Raw genomic sequence first — 16,108 nt, forward strand, 5'->3', positions numbered from 1 at the left:
AACAAAAGTTTGTAGGCCCTGTGGAAGACGTGTGTTTTAAGTAAGAGTTAAATGAGGAGATGAACCAGAGACTCATAGACCTTGAGGCCAGAGGGGACCGTCATGATCATCTAATCAGACCTCCTGCACATCGCAGGCCACAGAACCTCACCCACCACTCTTGTAGTAGGCCCATAACCTCTAGCTGAGTTACTGAAGTCCTCAAATCATGATTTAAAGACTTCAAATTACAGAGAATCCAGCATTTACTCTAGTTCAAACCAGCAAGTGACCGTGGCCCCACGTGGCAGGGGAAGGCGAAAACCCCCAAGGGTCTCTGCCAAATCTCACCTGGGGGGAAATTCCTTCCCAACCTCAAATATGGCAATCAGTTAGACACTGAACATGTGGGCAAGATGCACAAGCCAGACACCTGGGAAAGAATTCTCTGTAGTAATTCGGAGCCCTCCCCAGCTAGTGTTCCATATCCGGCCATTAGAGATATTCGCTAATAGCAGTTGCAGGTGGATCACATGCCATTGCAGACAACCCCATCATACCATCCCCTCCATAAACTTATCAACCTCAGTCTTGAAACAATTTACTTTCCCCTGCCCGCCCCCCGCTGCTCCCCTTGGAAAACTGTCCCAGAACTTCACTCCTCTGATGGTTAGAAACCTTCATCTCATTTCAAGCCTAAACTTGGTGATAGTCAGTTTATATCCATTTCTCTTTGTGCCAGCATTGGCCCTTAACTTAAATAACTCCTCTCCCTCCCTGGGTCCTTACACTCAATTCCGAGTTTAAACTCTTTTAATCAGCTGAGCCAACCTCCATTCCAGAAGTCTATTCCCCACCCTAGTCAGGTGGAATCCATCTCATGAGAACAGTCCCGTGACTATATCCTAGTGGTCAAACATCCCAAAGCCCTCCTTATCGCACCATTGCCCGAGCCATCTGTGGATCATCATAGTCTTGCCTTGCCTTTGCTCTCCTCCACTAGGGACAGGTAGAATCCCACTGAAAATCGCCTGAGCCTCCATTTTTTCAAGCATCTTCCCCAACCTGGCATAGTCTTCCTTGATGCATCCCAGCAAGAATCTAGCACTATTATTTGTTCCCACGTGAAGGACAATCAGTGGATTCTTTCCTGCTCCTATTAAGATCCTCTGCAACCTCAGGTCTACATTCTGTATCTTAGCTCCTGGCAGACATCAGCTTCTTCTTAGTAGGTAGTCCCCAGTCTTGTAGACGTGTCTCTTCCAGCTCTTCGTGCTATTCTCTGACCTTCCACCTTCTGTTCTTTCTGGCTGCAAATTTTTTTGTCTTCTGTTCTCACTTGCAATTTTCTGAGAGACATCCTCTATCCTCCTGGGGCTCCGAACTCTGGCTATTTCCATTGTCTCTTGCCCTTCTCTTCTTCCTTGCTCTCCCATCTTTTGTTATTGCCTGCCTCTCCACTTCATTTTCCAACTCAGCGAACCTGTTCCTCAGCTGTGTTTCTTCTTCACAGGCCCATCTTTTCCTCCATTTTGTTCTCATAGTTACATGCTTCCAGGAGCACTTTCTTCATCCAGCAGTTTCTTGTCCAGCATAGATCTGCAAGTCTTGAGTTTTCCCTTCAATCTCTTCTCTCCTTCCATCATTCACTCAAATCCCCTTTGAAACTCAACCATAGTTTCTAGCTGCATCTCTGAACCCTGGATCTTCTCTTTCATCTGATCTGTCAAGCAGCACTTCGCATAAATGAAACCCCTTTCATGTACCCTCTCCAGAATAACGTACATCCCACAGCTTCCACCTCCAGTCATCTTCATTGTCTCTTCCATTCTTCAGGAATCTGTAGCTGTCATAGCCTTTCCTCCTAAACTCCTATCCAGAAGAAAACAAAAAACAAACAACCCCCCTCCACACACACACACTACACACCCTGTCCCCTAAACTCCCACTCACACTCCCCTTTTTCAGCTGTTTGATGGCTCGTGCTCCTGTGCCACTGGCTGGACAGCCACTGTCTTTATCCGGGTGCTGCCTAGGGAAGCCTCACTCCCTAATCAAGGTTCAACTGTGACCAAAGGCTCTACTTCTCTTACAACATGCTGGCCCTACCAGACTTTGCAAATGAAAACAAACCAGCAAGCACACAAACACACTCAAGAACTCACTCACTGTCTCTAAGGAACAGATTTGGTTAGGAGAGGGATCTTTGTGGAATGGAAGAGCACACAAAAAGAAGAATTGGAGAAGGAACTAAAAAGACTGGTTAGTCATGCAGCTTGGGCAGAGTGGAGAGAGCAAAAGGAAGGTGAAGTGATGGAGCAGATAGATAGGTATGCAGGAGCTAAAGTGGATGGCTTTGGCGTTAAGGATAAGGCACAGAAAACAAGGAAAGCCAGTGAAGGGCACTAAAGAGGGACTGGACATTGACAGACAGGCGAGCAAGGTAGATTATTTTCACAGCAGCATTTTGACAGGGGTAAGGCAAAGGTGTGAGCAAGGTGAGAGGCAGTGAAGTCAGAGCTGAGGCGTTTGCAGTAGTCAAAGCTCAAGATGATCAGGGCCTGAGCAAGGATTTTGGGGCAGACTTTGGAGATATTGGAGGGGGAAAATAGGTAGGATTTAGCAACAATATCACTGGAGATGGGCAAATATCTAAACTTCTTTAGTCATGAAAACAGACTGGAAATTTTGCAATTACAGATTTTCTCCTGAAAGTTTCTGAGTTTGAATGGTTCACAAGAATAGCTTGGTCCACAACAATAACTTTTCTCATTGTGGTTCGGAATTTCTGCTTTTTTTTTATGCCTGAAATCAGGAAGCACAGAAACACATGAAATATTAAAAAAAGCTATTGAAACTTTTTGACACCCCCCGCCCCCACCCAAAAGTTTATTTGGGGCATATTGTTACAAATTAGGGTGAAGATTCACATTTTAGTAGCACCAATTTGCCCCTTTTGTATGAATCATTCTCAAATGTAGATTATAGGACAGATTCTAAGGTCTTCACTCCATTTTTAGTCAACTCCCTTGGCAGTTTTACCAGAGTGAGGAATGAGTAGAAACTGATGTTGACTCCAGAACTTGTCCTTACATTTGGACTCTTGTCTCAGTGCAGCCTGAGTTGAGCTCTTTGGGACACAGACTCTATCCTCCCATGTGTGAACACATTGTGGGCTCTGTTGGAATTAACAGTACACCTCTACCTCGATAGAATGCTGTCCTTGGGAGCCAAAAAATCTTACCATGTTATAGGTGAAACTGTGTTATATCGAACTGGCTTTGATCCACTGGAGTGCGCGGCCCCGGCCGCCCAGAGCACTGCTTTACCGCGTTATATCAGAATTCGTGTTATATCGGGTCGCGTTATATCGAGGTAGAGGTGTATATGATACAACAAAAATTGTATCTATTAGTTGTATAAGCACAAGATACAACCTTGACAGGATGCACTGGGTGTAGTTGACAAATTTAAATTGCAGTTCTATTCATGGTTAAACATGCCTGCTGCTTAAAGCTCTTATCTTTGTGTATGGAATATTTTCAAGGACACTTAACAGAGTTCAAATCTTCAGTCTCAGCTGTTGTGTGAGGCAGAAGAAATACAAAGATTATACACAGATTCCTCTTATGCATTAAAATGCATTTCTTCTCTGAAAAGTGACTATGCAAAATGTGTCACATTTTAACTCAACAGATCTACTCCCTCTGGGTGAAATACACTGCATCATACCGGTAAAATTCACAGGGGGCAGATGGGTGTGAAATCTACCACCCACATCCAACCTGGGGCCAGGGTGCAGTGCTTCTGTGATCGCAGTCTGGCTTATGGGCTGGAATAGCAGCATCTGTCGGTCCATGCTGTGTGTGCATGCATGGTATTAGTCCCCTCTCCAGACGTGCTCTACCTGCAGCTCCCAACACAGCTGGGAGAGAGTGAGCTGAATTCTATTAATTGTTAACAGGTTTCAATTACAGGGCAAAATTCTCCATTCCATTACACCTGTGCAATTCTAGCAGCAGCGACAGTAAAGTAATATAATTGTTGTTGTTGCAGGCAACTCATCAGCTGCTACATCACCATTTTGGGGGAGCTGGGTGGTACCTACATAGTCACAGATATACTACCCGCATCCTATTTTACCACAAATCTCCTGCTGCACAGGACACCCCCAGGTGAGGTGCAGAACCTCTTCAGGACTTCCCCAAATCCTTCCCTCCACAATCAGTGGAACAGCCCCAGTTCCAAGTGGTTCAAGGTCCTTGTAGGGACAAGATTTTCTGTTAGAGTTCTTGAGCTTGCTCAAACTTGAGTATCCAAAACTGCATGTGCAGCTACTTGGCTGCACAATTTTAAAGGCTAGATATGGAGGTCACTAAAATGTAGCCCAATAAGTTCTCTTCTCCCCCCCTCCCCCCCCCCCCCGAAGGAATACCGAGTCTTTACTTTGGATAGCTAGTTGTGGTAGGGGTGGTGAGTTAGGTCCTGGATGTACACATGCCTGCCCAAAGTTTTGCTTACCAAATTCATCCCCAAGACAGTAGATTCCACCGTTACTGTTAATTTTTTTATACTAAGAAGGAAATATTTCTGTCAGCACTTGACATTTTTAAAATATGTGTTGTATTTACATTTCCTTTATGAGATAATTGGATGTAACAGTATAGCATTCTCTTTCAACCTGAATTGCACAGACTGTGTTGTTATCAGTAATAGAATTGCACTGGAATGTATGTGATATGAGAACAATAGCTCCATTATGACCTACTAACATGCTAATCTAGTTTGAGTTTAAAAAAAAAAAACTTGTATAGTAAATGCAGCACAGTGAAATGGCTGAATTAGAGTTGAATTAATTTCTGTAATACCAGAAACTGTGATCTGTGACCTCTTTCTTTTAAAAAGTAATTGAATTCCAATATTATTTATATTGCTATTTCTAATTAGCATAGAGTTTCAGTATCTTACTCCATTTTTTTTTACTTGCATTGCTTAGCTTTTAAACTAGCCATTTACGGAATACCCCCCCCCCCTTTGAACATTGAGGACAAGTCTTATGACATATTAGTAACACCCTATTTATGTTAAGGAAATTTGGTGTGACTACAATGGTCAGTGCCCCCCCGCCCCATTACTGGGGCACCAGAGCACATCACAATCTTTAATGTATTTATCCTCTCCTCTGAAGTAGGGGAATGCTATTATTCACATATGGGGAACTAAAGCACCAAGAGGCTGACTTGGCCAAGATCATACAGGAAGTCTGTGGCAGAGCAAGGCATCGAATCTGAGCCTCCTAAGTCCCAGGCTAGTGCCCTAACCGCTCGACTATCCTTCCTCTGTCATGATGTAGCCAAAATGGCACCCATCAGGGTTTACATCGATGCAGTTTATTCCAGTTTGTTACCAGATGAACTATACTTCCATAAATCCTGCTTCGTGCTAATGCAGTGGATTTACATTAGGGATTTTCACAGGTGTAACTATATTGATGTACTTGCACTGATGTGAATTTCCTTAACATAGACAAGGCCTAAGAGTGCCTCTTAGTAAAAAATGCAATGGTACTGTGTGAACCTTGCAAGCAATATAAAGGATATGATGTAACATACATACACACTCAGGACCTGATCTGGAGTCCATTGATTTCAGTGGGTCTTGGATTAGGTCCACACTGTCTTAAGGCTTGATCCTTCTCTCATTGCCCCTTTACAGCCAAATTTTCAAAGGTATTTAGGTGCCTAAAGATGCAGATAGATGTGTAGTAGGATTTTCAAAAGTCTCTAGGCAGGTTAGCTTAGCTCCCGTTGAAATCAGTATAGGCTCGTAAGTCACTTAGGCACTTTAAAAAATGTACCCCTTGTCTGTTTTAGTGAAAACTTAATACCTTTTCTTGCTAATTTAATGTATCAACTGCTGCTAGCTCATATGTTATTTCCACTGTCAGAGAGAAAAATATATTGATTGTTTCCTTTCCTCTATTGGATCCTGGATAACTGAGCTGTCTCCTTCACTGCAGGGAAACCACATTTACTCATTAATTTCACTGCTTAATTAAATCAGTTGAAGGTTTCTAATTTCATTGTGTCCATTCAAATGCTTAAATACATTTATTGTGCCAGTAGAATTGTTCCAGCTGTTTAAGGATACATTAGTACTGGCATCTCTTAAAATAAAGAGTTTTTGCTTAGTATATCTGGTTTATGAGTCACACTTTCTAACTCAATTTAAAATAATTGGCATCACATTAAAAAGTAAGCATCTCTTAATATTGTATAGATACTGTATAGTATATGTATAGCGTAGTTCCATAAATCAAGTGGAAAAGTTGTTGAACTTCATGAGGGCATATTGGATATGTATCTGTTAAATATACTTTGCACTCAAAACCAAAGATATCATACATGGGAGTTGCCAGATAGACACGAGTTAACAAGAACACCTATTTAGTTGTAAGATATTGTATTCATAGACAGATGCTACATTGGTGTATCCATTTTCAGGTTTGTACCCAACCTATAAAAACAATGGGCCTAGTTTGTCACTGCCTTGCATCTTCTGTAGTCATTTAACACCTGTGCACAGTATGTGTAAAATGTTTTGCACCCATGTTGCTCTCAGCTTGCACAAGTACAAATGACTACACAGGCAGTAAAGAATAAGGCATTATCAATAGTGCTGGGAGGTAGAGAGACAGGGAAGTTAAATTCCAATCATACATAAAGAAATATAAGTAATAACAATACCATTAAAGTCTTGAAGGCCAAGAAACTCTATGTTGAGAATTAAGTTTTAAAAATATATACTAGAAACTATTGTAATACATGTTTAAGTTTCTTCTAATCTTCCAGACACTCCATAAGGGAGTCACAGATTGTCAAGGATTCAAATAAATCGTGCCAAATAACTCCAGAATTACCCATCTCTACTTTCCCAAAATATGCTCAGAGGAGAATATAAGTTATCACTCAGAACATCTGAAAAAACTAAACTTGGAGTCGACCAATCCATTTTTGACATATGACATTCTTAAAAAAGGTTAGAAGCATTTCACATTCTCTACATTTCCTAACTCCCATGTCTCATGAATGCCTTTTCTGATAATCCTCAAACTCCCCCCCCCCCCAAATTCCTTTGGCAGAAGACCAAGTTTGAGAAATATCAGTCAGCTGGATTTTGTTCTGAAGAAAAGGGAGTGTTTGTCAATATCAGTTACAGCTTTACCTGTGAGCTACTTCTGTGGCATCAAAAATGCCTAGAGACTTCTGTTTAAGCCTGTTCCCTAGTTCATGGGTATGCTAAATGATATGCAAATCAGGCACCATATACTGTTACAATTACTATTACAATTGACAGAATAGGATTTAGTTAAATAAAAATATCCCTTGAGAAGTAGGAGATGAAGCAAAACTAGAATTTTTGTAGATTTTAGCTATAATTTATCTATAAATAGGCTACTGATTAAAATGAAAAAAAAAAGCACCTATTAAAGCTGCTGTCGATGTCAGTGGGAACAGAAATGGATCATAGTTCTGTATAAACTCAAGAAGAATGAAATTTGCAACACATAGTAGCATCAGAGTAGTGTCCCAGATTCCATATCAGCGTCAGTGCCCCAGATTCCACATCAGGTTATTTTTCTAACTAGGTTTGAGTTTCTACTGTGATTCTCAGTCTAATCTCATGTATATTTATAATACACGGAAACAAAAAGGCATGATTAGTCATGTGTATATGGATATTGATTTGTCTCAAGTAGCGTATCAGACTGACTCTGACAACCCATGACATGCCCTCATTCATAAAAATACATGGGGCCTGATTTTCATTTACATAAGGGTAGGTCTGCAATGCAAAGAAAAATCCATGGTACCATGTCTCAGAGCCTGGGTCAATTGACTTGGGCTCCTGTGGCTCAGGCTGAGGGGCTTAAAATAGCAATGTAGATGTTCCTGCTCAGGCTGGAGCGCAAGCTCTGGGACTCGGTGCTGTGGATTTTTCTTTGTGGTGCAGACATACCTTTAGGCCCCTTTACACCACTGTGACAGTGTAAAGTGTGTGTACATTACATTAAAAGTAAGGCTGTCAAGCGATTAAAAAAATTAATTGCGATTAATTGTGCTGTTAAACAATAATAGAATATCATTTATTTAAATATTTTGGATGTTTTCTACATTTTCAAATATATTGATTTCAATTAAAACACAGAATACAAAGTGTACAGTGCTCACTTTATATTTATTTTGGATTACAAATATTTGCACTGTAAAAAAAAAAGTATTTTTCAATTCACCTAATACAACTATTGAAGTGCAATCTCTTTATCATGAAGTTGAACTTACAAATGTAGTCTTATGTACAAAAAAACCCCCTGCATTCAAAAATAAAACTTCAAACTTTGGAGCCTACAAGTCTACTCAGTCCTACTTCTTGTTCAGCCAATCGCTCAGACAAACAAGGTTGGTTACAATTTTCAGGGGATAATGCTGCCTGCTTCTTGTTTACAATGTCACCTGAAAATGAGAACAGGCGTTCTCATGGGACTGTTGTAGCCAGCATCACAAGATATTTCTGTGCCAGATGCGCTAAAGATTCATATGTCCCTTCATGCTTCAACCACCATTCCAGAGGACATGTGTCCATGCTGATGATGGGTTCTGCTCGATAACAATCCAAATTAGAGTGGACCGATGCATGTTCATTTTCATTATCTGAGTCAGATGCCTCCAGCAGAAGGTTGATTTTCTTTTTTGGTGGTTTGGGTTCTTTAGTTTCTGTATCTGAGTGTTGCTCTTTTAAGACTTCTGAAAGCATGCTCCACACCTCGTCCCTCTCAGATTTTGGACGGAACTTCAGATTCTTGGTTTGGGTTGACTGCTGAAGCTATTTTTAGAAATTTCACATTGGTACCTTCTTTGCCTTTTGTCAAATCTGCTGTGAAAGTGTTCTTAAAATGAACATGTGCTGAGTCATCATCCGAGACTGCTATAACATGAAATATATGGCAGAAAGTGGGTAAAACAGAGCAGGGGACATACAATTCTCCTCCCAGGAGTTCAGTCACAAATTTAATTAATGCATTATTTTTTTAACGAGCATCATCATCATGAAAGCATGTCCTCTGGAATGGTGGCCGAAGCATGAAGGGGCATATGAATGTTTAGCATATCTGGCATATACATACCTTGCAATGCCACAAAGGTGCCATGCGAATGCCTGTTCTCACTTTCAGGTGACACTGTAAACAATAAGCAGGCAGCATTATCTCCTGTAAATATAAACAAACTTGTTTGTCTTAGTGATTGGCTGAACAAGAAGTAGGACTGAGTGGACTTGTAAAACTTTAGAGCCTACATTGTTTTGTTTTTGAGTGCAGTTATGTAACAAAAAAAAATCTACATTTGTAAGTTATGCTTTCACGATAAAGAGATTGCACTACAGTACTTGTATGAGGTGAATTGAAAAATACTATTTTTAAATCATTTTTACAGTGCAAATATTTGTAGTAAAAACAATAATATAAAGTGAGCACTGTACACTTTGTATTATGTGTTGTAATAGAAATCAATATATTTGAAAATGTAAAAAAAAATCCAAAAATATTTAATAAATTTCAATTGGTATTTTATTGTTTAACAGTGCAATTAATCATGATTAATTTTTTTAATCACGATTACTTTTTTTGAGTTAATCGCATGAGTTAACTGCGATTAATTGACAGCCCTCATTTAAAGTTAATTAAATTACATTTACACCCATTTTAAGGCACATTTATGTTGCCAGAGCAGTGTAAAGAGGTCTTGGTTTGAAGAAGAATAAGGCTCACTGAGAAGAAATAAAATGCCCCAAAGGAAGGGGTGGAGAATGGGAGGGATATTAGCAATTGCCCACAGCAACTAAAACACTGAGTAATTTAGCAATTAGACATTTGGTCAACACTTGGAACATGGACTGCATTAAGTTACATACTGACCAATAGTGAGCTCATATCAAATTGAACTAAACACAGTCTCACAAAGAGTAAACCTTAATTCTAGTATCAAACACTATTGAAAAATCAGAAGGGAGAATGTAGAAGACTTTAAAAAAAAAAACCCTAAAGGTCCGATTCTACAGTGTTAAGCTTTGTTATTAGTTTAAGTGCAATGTTCTTTTATTGTCACAACATTTTGTTCTAGTATGGATTAATCAGAAAATATTCTGTGCCTACCTAAAGTGCAAGCTATGCTTCCTACACAAGCAATGTTGAAAATATGTCTAAGTCTACACATTTGATTAGAAAAATAATGATTAAAGGTCAAAATGCTGACACTCTCCATTGGCTGAACATACACAATTTCTATTAAGATTAATGGGAGTTACGAAAGACCATTATGAATGATGATGAGGAACTAGACCCTATAAAATGATTTTGTAAATATATATAACTCCAGAGATCACATTCTGATGTGATGACTGCTAGGCAGGAAAAGGCATTGGTGACTAAACTCAGAGAATACACAACAAAAATTTTAGATTACTAAAAGCTTTGAAAAATAACTATTTAGAATAAGCACACGAGATATCATCTTACTAGCATATATGTAGGCATGTCATTCATAGTGTGGTCTTCAAAATCTAATGTAAAGTTTGAAATATAAGAACAGATGGTTTGATGTTCCACATTAGAATATTGGTTCAAATCTAGTGTCCAGCATTCAGCAATACTCAATGTCTGATGCTTTTGAAAAAGCTAACCACACTGGCCTACAAAAATGCATAGTTAATTGTGCAATATGTATATATAGGAGGAAAAATTCCTTCCTGAGCCACATGATCAATTTATTCCGTGAAGCAAAATTTTTTATCACACTTATCATCATTTTAGCTTGCATGAACAATTTAGAGATTGCAATTTGGTGTTATCTCCCTGGAAGGAGAAGAGTAAGCTAAATAAAACCTATAATTAGCTTTATTACTATTCTTTAGTATCTGTATAGAAATAGAAAAAAACAAACACTAAATAAGGGGCCTAATTCAAGTTGAGTTAAAGTTAATGGGAGTCTTTCCATTGAAACACCATATTAAATGTTCCACCAGGAGGCATTAAATGTTCCACCATCTCTGGAACAGATAATTAGATTGAGCTAGATAACTAAAATAATTAATAATATTTTAATAGACAAATGTAAAATACATAATTTTTGTACTTAAGAACTCCACATGGTCTCCTCCCACCACCACCTTCACTACCACTCTCAAACAGGAAAAATACAGATAATTTTCTCCTGTCTGTTGTTTTTAATTCATGATCCCCTTTTTCTCCTTTCCTTTTGCTCCAATCCCTCAGATACAGACAAGCACCTACAAGATCTCTATCAAGCATTCTTAAAACTACAATACCCACCTGCTGAAGTGAAAAAACAGATTGACAGAGCCAGACGAGTACCCAGAAGTCACCTCCTACAAGACAGGCCCAACAAAGAAAATAACAGAACACCACTAGCTGTCACCTTCAGCCCCCAACTAAAACCTCTCCAGCGCATCATCAGAGATCTACAACTTATCCTGAAAGATGATCCTTTACTCTCACAGATCTTGGGAGACAGACCTGTCCTCGCTTACAGACAACCCCCCCAACCTAAAGCAAATACTCACCAGCAACCACACATCACTGAACAAAAACACTGACCCAGGAACCTATCCTTGTAACAAAGCCCGATGCCAACTCTGTCCACATATCTATTCAAGTGACATCATCACAGGGCCTAATCACATCAGCCATACCATCAGGGGCTCGTTCACCTGCACATCTACCAATGTGATATATGCCATCATGTGCCAGCAATGCCCCTCTGCCATGTACATTGGCCAAACCGGACAGTCTCTACGCAAAAGAATTAATGGACACAAATCTGACATCAGGAATCATAATACTCAAAAACCAGTGGGAGAACACTTTAACCTGTCTGGCCATTCAATGACAGACCTGCGGGTGGCTATCTTACAACAGAAAAACTTCAAAAACAGACTCCAACGAGAGACTGCTGAGCTGGAATTGATATGCAAACTAGATACGATCAACTCAGGATTGAATAAGGACTGGGAATGGCTGAGCCATTACAAACATTGAATCTATCTCCCCTTATAAGTATTCTCACACTTCTTATCAAACTGTCTGTACTGAGCTATCTTGATTATCACTTCAAAAGTTTTTTTCTCTTATTTAATTGGCCTCTCAGAGTTGGTAAGACAACTCCCACCTGTTCATGCTCTCTGTATGTGTGTATATATATCTCCTCAATATATGTTTCACTCTATATGCATCCGAAGAAGTGGGCTGTAGCCCACGAAAGCTTATGCTCTAATAAATTTGTTAGTCTCTAAGGTGCCACAAGTACTCCTGTTCTTTTTTCTCCTTTGTTACAAGCTGATTCCATATTACTTTCAGGGGACGTGATTCTTCCATGAAACCCCTGGGGCACAGAATGGTTATGCAGGCTGAACCACTGTCATATAGAATGATTATTAAAACTAGGAAACAAAGGAGTGAAAACAAAGGCTGGTTTCCTTACTTTGGCTTTGAACTTGCACTGTGGTAACTATCTTGCTAGAGGGAGCCCACAGTTAATTGGGTGGTTGGCTTAGTGGCCTAAGCATCAAGTATGAAATACTTGCATTTAAAGAAACCCGAGATTTGAATGTTCCATAATCTTTCATTCTCCCAAGGTGATAAATTGATATCACAAAGTTTACTTAGTTGAGTCTTTTGGACAAGACTTTATGAAATGGGGTTTTGCCTGCTGTCTTTGGACATTAAAGACTCTGAGGTATTTTAGTAAAAGCAGTAGCTTATCCTGATGTCCTTACTCAAGAATTTCCCTTTCAACTTATTGTCTGTTCATCTTGGTGGGCACTGGGTGTCCATCCATCCATCTGCCTTTCTCAATCCCAAAGGTGGCTCCATTTTAGTAATGCAGTGTTTCCTCCATGTATACAAAGGACCAAATTCTGGCAGGATGACTGCCTGAAAATCCACATACTTTGGGGAAAGATTAGGGTAAAGGTTTCCATCCCATTTATGACTCCCATCAAAAACCTGCAGCGAGGCTACTCTAAAGGTCGTCTAACACAGGAACTAAGGAAGGGCATATCTGGCAGGGTTCTAAGATTTAGAGTGTGTTGTCCACATGTTGGTGTATGTACTTCCCCTGGCCTGGCAATAGAACCGATGCATACTGCCATGCAAGCGGGATGATTCCGTCTCAGGGCAGGTCCTCAGAGTATTCCTATCTGCCCAGAATACATTCACACCTTATGGCTACTTTTGCAGTATATGGTGGCATTGATGCATTAGGCTGAAACTTGGTTCATGGTTTGTAAAATGCTTGTTATTTTTAGGGTAAAGGATACTATGTACATTTAAGATACTATCAGTACTGTTTATTACCTGTAACTTGAAGTCTCTGAATTTTTTCGTACACAGATCCTGTCTTCACCGTGTCTCAAAGATCCAGAAGCTGTTAAAGCAGTTGACACTAAAAAAGGCTTGCAAACTTTTACATATTTGCCACAGTCATGCTGCGGTTCCATCAGTATGAGGGGGGGCTACTAATGGACTCAGCCTCAGAATCTATCCCCTGCATCTGCCTAGTAGTAGGGCATTGTGAAAGCCCCTGAAGAGAAGGGAGAGGGAGAGCGTAAACCATCCAGGAGAGAAATTGAGAGCTCTCATTGCAAGTGAGTAGTAATAGTTTCTGTCACAAGCTACATTGAACACAGTGCATGACAAAGCAAGATAAAATATCGGTGCATGTTATGAATGCATGTGACTCTCTAGTCAACCCTTTCCTGAAGGATACCATCCCTGGTTCATTCAATGATGTAAAATTATAATTACTCATGTCCCAGGCTCACTGAATAGGCAGTGTATATACCATCCACCTAGCAGACTTTGGTGCCATTATGACCTATGAAGTGAAAGCTGGTAACAAAATCAAAGTTTTTACAGCATGGCTAAAATCTTGGCACTAAATCCAGCCCAGGCCTATGCAAGTTGAAAGCAAATGTATATTACTTAAATGTAATTCTCCGATAGCAGTGTACATGGTGTTTGGGTGAATATAGGTTTGTTTACTCTGCAGAAACATTTATGCATGGGCTTAAAGACATAAGGTGAAATCCTGGCCCCCATGGAAGTCAATGGGAGCTTTGCCATCAACTTCAATAGGGCCAGGATTTCACATTTGGTCACATGGGAAAGGGGAAAAATTACCCTAAAAATGACCAGCAGCCACACCAACCACATGCAAGCTGCCATGAGAGAAGCTGCAGGAACTTGCATCGTGCTGAGTGATGTGATGACTCTGAGCCAGCCCAGCTCATGTGATCTTGGCCTATGACAACAGGATTTCTATTGCACTGGATACAGCTAATACAAAAGCAAAGTACATGTTGCTGCCTGCACCAAACAGGCTTTGTGGGATATTGCCAGGATTTGGTGAGTAGCTGAGACAGTTGCATATTCAGTAAGTGACTTCATATTTAGAGGGGTACTTGGTGCTCACATCTCCCTCATTTAGGCTCAATTCAGCAAAGCGCTTAAACACAGACTTAACTTTTACCTTTGTTGAATAGGGATGAGATTACTCAAATGCTTGAAGTCATGCATATGTCTTAATTTACTTAGATTATAAGGTCTTTGGGGCCATGGCTGCATTTTTGTTCTGTGTTTGTACAGCACCTAGCACAATAGGGCCATGCTCCATGACTAGGGCTCCTAGACACTAGGGTAATAAAAATAATAAATAATATTAAAAATAATAATTAATAGGTGCTCTAGCTGAAGCATTCCACAGGGATAGAATCCCCAGGCAACAGGCCCCCCACAACAAGGGATAGGAGAGTCATCAGGATTGCCATAATTGAAATTAACTGTGTGTTGTTTCAATTAATTGTTCCAATTAGTCTCTGTTTCTTTTCAGTTATGCCTTCCTACAACAATGTCACCTGGAATTGAAAATGCTCTAACGGCCAGGCGCCCTTCAATTAAAACTCTTACTATTTCTAATTAGCTCCCTGCCATGTTTTCATTGTAACTCTGAGAAGTTTTATAGGTGGAATGGATGGGGAGTTGTCATCATTACAAGAATGGCATTGCATTTAGAAATTCCATTATTACAGTGGCAAAAATGAAAAATTAATAGAAAAAAGAACGAAACTGGTGTGTTTTTAGCTGGTGAAACTTTCTGGTTCTCTTATATTACCTCAGCACAATGGTATGATATTTGGGTTGCAAATGATGCAGGAGAACTTTAAACCCTTGGTCCCTCCACCCACCCCGGCAAACAGCCAGCCAAACCAAACAAGTCCAAAAACTCTTTTCAGTAGTCCAGCTCCTGAGGTCCCATCTCAGTTTTTTACGCAAATAGACTGAGTAAGGGAACGCAGGGTCTTCGCCCAGTTAAAAAATTTCAGTGTTTACTACATACTTATTTTTGTTTGTTTATGTACAAAATCTAAATTAGAGGACTAATTTCAAATTTAACTTTTTTTTCCTGCAACTCAAAGCAAATTTACACAGGAAATGGATGCATTACTGAAATAGTTTTTAATAAAGAGTCCCCCAGAGTTGATGCTGAAAATGGGAAAGAACAGAAAAACTTTGCCTAATGCTGTGGAAGCATGTGGTTGAAACTGGATGCTTTGAGCCAAAACTTACAGGTATTCATAAATCCAGGTATTCATACCACAATGTCATTTACATTGCAAGGCCAAGAAGCCCAACATTTCAAGAGAATCTGACTTGTTGCTACGTCTCATCTTCAAGTTCAGCAGACACCTCAGAACTAAGTTTAGTTCATGAAAGAATGTGTCTGCCTGAATGACAAGAGGTTGCTTTCAGCTGCTAGCATTGCATAAGAAGTAGACATTTTTCTTCATCCTCTCCGCTAGGAACCCAGACCCACATTCTCAAAGATAGTCAGGCACTTATCTCCCATTGAAATCAAGAGGCGTTAGTTGCCTAAATACCTTTGAGGATCTGGGCCCCGTACTTCGGTCTTCTGTCCCTGCACCTTGATCTGAAATAGCCCATATCCATTGACCTTTAATCCATTGACATTATAAAGGCCACATCTATTCCTATGCT

The sequence above is a fragment of the Emys orbicularis genome, chromosome 6 (genome assembly GCF_028017835.1).
Source record: "Emys orbicularis isolate rEmyOrb1 chromosome 6, rEmyOrb1.hap1, whole genome shotgun sequence".
Lineage (NCBI taxonomy): Eukaryota > Metazoa > Chordata > Testudines > Emydidae > Emys > Emys orbicularis.